The following is a 6,047-nucleotide window of genomic DNA, read 5'->3' on the forward strand; positions in this document are numbered from 1 at the left end:
AAAATAGTCCACCACGACCAAGTGGGATTTATACCAGGTATGCCTCTTTTTTCATGCAAGGTTGGTTTAATATTAGAAAAACCGTTAATGTAATCCACCATATAAATAAAACAAAAGACAAAAACCATATGATCTTATCAATTGATGCAGAAAAGGCATTTGACAAAGTCCAACACCCATTCATGATAAAAAAAAACTCTCAGCAAAATAGGAATTGAAGGAAAATTCCTCAACATGATAAAGGGTATCTATTTTATACAAAGCCAACAGCCAACATCATTCTAAATGGAGAGAACCTGAAAGCATTTCCCTTGAGAACGGGAACCAGACAAGGATGCCCTTTATCACCGTTCTTATTCAACATTGTGCTAGAGGTCCTAGCCAGAGCAATTAGGCTAGACAAAGAAATAAAGGGCATCCGGATTGGCAAGGAAGAAGTAAAATTATCTCTATTTCTAGATGACATGACCTTATACACAGAAAACCCTACGGAATCCTCCAGAAAACTACTGAAACTAATAGAAGAGTTCGGCAGAGTCTCAGGTTACAAGATAAACATGAGAGATCACTTGGATTCCTCTACATCAACAAAAAGAACATCGAAGAGGAAATCACCAAATCAATACCATTCACAGTAGCCCCCAAGAAGATAAAATACTTAGGAATAAATCTTACCAAAGTTGTAAAAGACCTATATAAAGAAAACTACAAAGTACTAGTGCAAGAAACTAAAAAGGACCTATATAAGTGGAAAAACGTATCTTGCTCATGGATAGGAAGACTTAACACAGTAAAAATGTCTATTCTACCAAAAGCCATCTATACATACAATGCACTTCCGATCCAAATTCCAATGACATTTTTTAATGTGATGGAGAAACAAATCACCAACTTCATATGGAAGCGAAAGAAGCCCCGGATAAGTAAAGCATTACTGAAAAAGAAGAAGAAAGTGGGAGGCCTCACTCTACCTGATTTTAGAATGTATTACACAGCCACAGTAGTCAAAATAGCCTGGTATTGGTACAACAACAGGCACATAGACCAATGGAACAGAATTGAGAACCCAGATATAAATCCATCCACATATGAGCAGCTGATATTTGACAAAGGCCCAGTGTCAGCTAATTGGGGAAAAGATAGTCTTTTTAAGAAATGGTGCTGGCATAACTGGATATCCATTTGCAAAAAAATGAAACAGGACCCATACCTCACACCATGCACAAAAGCTAACTCCAAGTGGATCAAAGAACTAAACATAAAGATTAAAACGATAAAGATCATGGAAGAAAAAATAGGGACAACGTTAGGAGCCCTAATACAAGGCATAAACAGAATACAAAACATTACTAAAAATGATAAAGAGAAACCAGATAACTGGGAGCTCCTAAAAATCAAACACCTATGCCCATCTAAAGACTTCACCAAAAGAGTAAAAAGACCACCTACAGATTGGGAAAAAATTTTCAGCTATGACATCTCTGACCAGCACCTGATCTCTAAAATCTATATGATTCTGTTAAAACTCAACCACAAAAAGACAAACAACCCAATCAAAAAGTGGGCAAAGGATATGAACACACACTTCACTAAAGAAGATATTCAGGCAGCTAACAGACACATGAGAAAATGCTCTCGATCATTAACCATTAGAGAAATGCAAATCAAAACTACGATGAGATTCCATCTCACTCCAACAAGGCTGGCATTAATCCAAAAAACACAAAATAATAAGTGTTGGAGGGGCTGCGGAGAGATTGGAACTCTTATACACTGCTGGTGGGAATGTCAAATGGTACAACCACTTTGGAAATCTATCTGGCATTTTCTTAAAAAGTTAGAAATAGAACTACCATACAACCTAGAAATCCCACTCCTCGGAATATACCCTAGAGAAATAAGAGCCTTTACTGGAACAGATATATGCACACCCATGTTTATTGCAGCACTGTTTACAATAGCAAAAAGCTGGAAGCAACCAAGGTGTCCATCAATAGATGAATGGTTAAATAAATTATGGTACATTCACACAATGGAATACTATGCATCGATAAAGAACAGTGAGGAGTCTGTGAAACATTTCATAACATGGAGGAACCTGGAAGGCATTATGCTGAGTGAAATTAGTCAGATGCAAAAGGACAAATACTGTATAAGACCACTATTATAAGTTCTTGAGAAATAGGATAAACTGAGAAGAACACATTCTTTTGTGGTTACGAGAGGGGGGAGGGAGGGAGGGTGGGAGAGGGTTATTTACTGATTAGTTAGTAGATAAGGACTACTTTAGGTGAAGGGAAGGACAATACTCAGTACAGGGAAGGTCAGCTCAACTGGACTGGACCAAAAGCAAAGAAGTTTCCGGGATAAACTGAATGCTTCAAAGGTCAGCGGAGCAAGGGCAAGGGCTTTGGGGACTATGGCTTAAGGGGACTTCTAAGTCAATTGGCATAATAAACTCTATTATGAAAACGTTCTGCATCCCACTTTGAAATGTGGCGTCTGGGGTCTTAAAAGCTAACAGGCGGCCATCTAAGATGCATCAATTGGTCTCAACCCACCTGGATCAAAGGAGAATGAAGAACACCAAGGTCACACGATAACTATGAGCCCAAGAGACAGAAAGGGCCACATGAACTAGAGACTTACATCATCCTGAGACCAGAAGAACTAGATGGTGCCCGGCCACAACCGATGACTGCCCTGACAGGGAGCACAACAGAGAACTCCTGAGGGAGCAGGAGAACAGTGGGATGCAGACCCCAAATTCTCACAAAAAGACCAGACTTAATGGTCTGACTGAGACTAGAAGAATCCCGGCGGTCAGGGTCCCCAAACCTTCTGTTGGCCCAGGACAGGAACCATTCCTGAAGACTACTCATCAGACATGAAAGGGACTGGACAGTGGGTAGGAGAGAGATGCTGATGAAGAGTGAGCTACTTGTATCAGGTGGACACTTGAGACTGTATTGGCATCTCCTGTCTGGAGGGGAGATGGGAGGGTAGAGAGGGTTAGAAACTGGCAGAACGGTCACGAAAGGAGAGACTGGAAGAAGGGAGCGGGCTGACTCATTAGGGGGAGAGTAAATGGGAGTATGTAGTAAGGTGTATATAAGCTTATATGTGACAGACTGACTTGATTTGTAAACCTTCACTTAAAGCACAGTAAAAATTATTAAAAAAAAGTAATACCTGTGTATAGTAGAAACCTTTGAGACTACAGAAAAATAAAGAGAAAAGGAACGAAGTCACCTACAATTCTGCCTCTTCATATTTGGAATCCGAATAGTCTTTTGACCACAGCTCAGCACTTGAGCACACCGTCTGGTATTGCTCCTACTTCCTGTGTGTTCATCTTTCTCCTCAGCTAGGGAGCGAGCTCCTCAGATGCCTCCTTCATCCTTGAGTCCTCCAGGGCAGTGCCGGACACATCCTAGGGGCTCAACAAACACTTGTTAGTAGTAGATGGAGGGAGAGATGAGTTGTACACCATCTAGTCTATACTCACCCCCCCCCACCCCCCATTGCTGAAGGGAGAAGGGTACGCGCTTGGCTTCATGCCCCATTCAACCAAGGCTCTATTACTTCCTCTTCCAGGTGAGAAATTCACCTGGGGAGAGGGGAATGCACACTGAGAGACAGTTGAGAGTTCAGGGTACATAAAACTAGTTGCTGTTGTCAATTCCAACTCATGGTGACCACATGTGTGTCAGAGTAGAACTATGTTCCATGGGGTTTTCAATGGCTGATTTTTCAGAAGGAGATTGCTAGGCCTTTCTTTTGAGACACTTCTGGGTGGGCTTGAACCTCCAACCTTTTGGTTAGCAGCTGAGCATGTTAACCATTAGCATCACCCGGGGACGACTCAGGGTACATAACATCCTGGAAATCTGCTGCCTCTGATGACACACACCCCCACCCCTTAGAAAGCACTTGGCTTTGAAGGTGAGAGTTTTAATTCACCCTTATGGCCAGAATAAGCTTTTCCTAGTATGTTGGCATTAACTGCTCAAGAATCAACAATTGCACCTTTTGCCCATCATATCAAATCAAAATCTCTCATCATGGCTTTCAAGGACTTCTGCCATCTGCCAGTTCACCTTCCCTCTCTTTCCCATCTCGCTCAGGTATTTCTTATGGCTTCCCTAATTAACCTCTTCACTTTAACCAAGCCAGCCAGTGTGCCATTTCCTCCAAAACTGCCTTCCAGAGTTACACACAACCTGCCATCTCCCCCTACCTCAACCCTAGACCCAGCTTAACCTAGTCTCTCTACCTTAAATATTGCCCCTGTTTCTTTCCACCACTGAGATTCATGTCCTCCATCAACCTGTTCTGCCATTGACCTCAGACTCAGTGTACAATCTTCTGGGTACTTGTGCAATCATTTTGTATTAAAATATTAATATGTACTTGTTATTAGATTATTATATCAAAGTGTTCTCCAGCTATTTCCTATCTGAGTTCTATAAACAGTATTAGGCAGAGTGTGTACTCTGGAATCAGCCTTACCACTTACTGTACCTCATGGCTTCGACGACATACATTTTAATATTTCTGAGACTGAAATGTTTCTTACAATCCATGTTTCATCTTAGTTTAATTGGTAGCATGAAAATGTTGTCTCTTACAATTGATAGTCTTAGAGTCAGTGAAATGCAGTAGTACTAAGTGACTTAACCTCTCTGAAGTCCAGTGCCTTTTTCTGCAAAATACCTACATTGAAGGGTTGTTTTTGGGAAGATTCAAAGATAATATTTATAAAGCACTTGGAACCCTGGTGGCTCAGTGGGTAAGAGCTTGGCTGCTAACCAAATGGTCTGCAGTTCGAATCCACCAGCTGCTCTTTGCACAGGGACTGACACTTAGGTGGAGGTTCAAAAAATGTTTGCCATGATAATTCCCCAACTACATAAACTATAAACCCCTCAAGGACAGGGACTTGTTTTTTCCTCTTCTAGCAAATGTGAAGGGTGGGAAAAGATTCCCTTTCTAAAAATATCACCTTTACTAGTCTGCCAAACAGCTAAAATTTCAACATTAATCACTCCTTTGAGTTAAGGCATTATCTCCAGAAGACCTCTGTTAAAATGCAAATATGTCACTTGGGAAGGTAACACATTAATTCATTAGCATTCATGATCCCATTAGTGCAGATTAGTTTCTCAAATTAACTAGCTGGCGCCAAGCAAACTCTGAAAACATTGGTAAGGGGGCTGGTAAGATATTATGATTTAAGGTGGGAGGGTGGAGCAAGGGGGGCAGATGGTCCAGAGCTTGGGGCCACCTCTGATTTGCTCTTGCCTTTTGGGGTTGGTTTGTCCCTAGGATTGTGACTCTGATCTGCATTAAATTAGGAGGGATCTCAGTGACAGACAAAAACATGTGGGTGGGAGGAAGTTTGAAGTTGTAAGGGACGACTTAAACCCTGGTGGCGTAGTGGTTAAGCACTACAGCTGCTAACCAAAGGGTTGGCAGTTTGAATCTGCCAGGCACTCCTTGGAAACTCTATGGGGCAGTTCTACTCTGTCCTGTAGAGTCGCTAGGAGTCGGAATCGACTCGACGGCACTGGGTTTGGTTTTTTTTGGAAGGGACAACTTAGGTGACATCTAGTTCACTCCTCCCCTCAAAATTTTAACTTTCATCAGCAGGGCATTTAATGTCTCCTAAGGTTTTTTTTTAAGGTAGCTGTAGCCCGAACTCTATGGGGCAGCTCTACTCTGTCCTATAGGGTCGCTATGAGTTGGAATAGATTAGAGGGCACTGGGTTTGGTTGTTTTTTTTTAAGGTAGCCCAGTAAACCTTGGTGGCGTAGTGGTTAAGTGCTACAGCTGCTAACCAAAAGGTCGCCAGTTCAAATCAACCAGGTACTCCTTGGAAACTCTACCGGGCAGTTCTCCTCTGTCCTGTGAGTTGGAATCGACTTGACGGCAGTGGGTTTGGTTTTTTTTGGTTTTAAGGTAGCCCATTGCATTGTTGAACAACTCTAGAAAAATTTTTATATTGAGCTCGATGCCATCTTCCAGTAATTTCTTCTCTCCTTCTT

Source organism: Loxodonta africana, chromosome X, assembly GCF_030014295.1.
Source record: "Loxodonta africana isolate mLoxAfr1 chromosome X, mLoxAfr1.hap2, whole genome shotgun sequence".
NCBI classification, from domain to species: domain Eukaryota; kingdom Metazoa; phylum Chordata; class Mammalia; order Proboscidea; family Elephantidae; genus Loxodonta; species Loxodonta africana.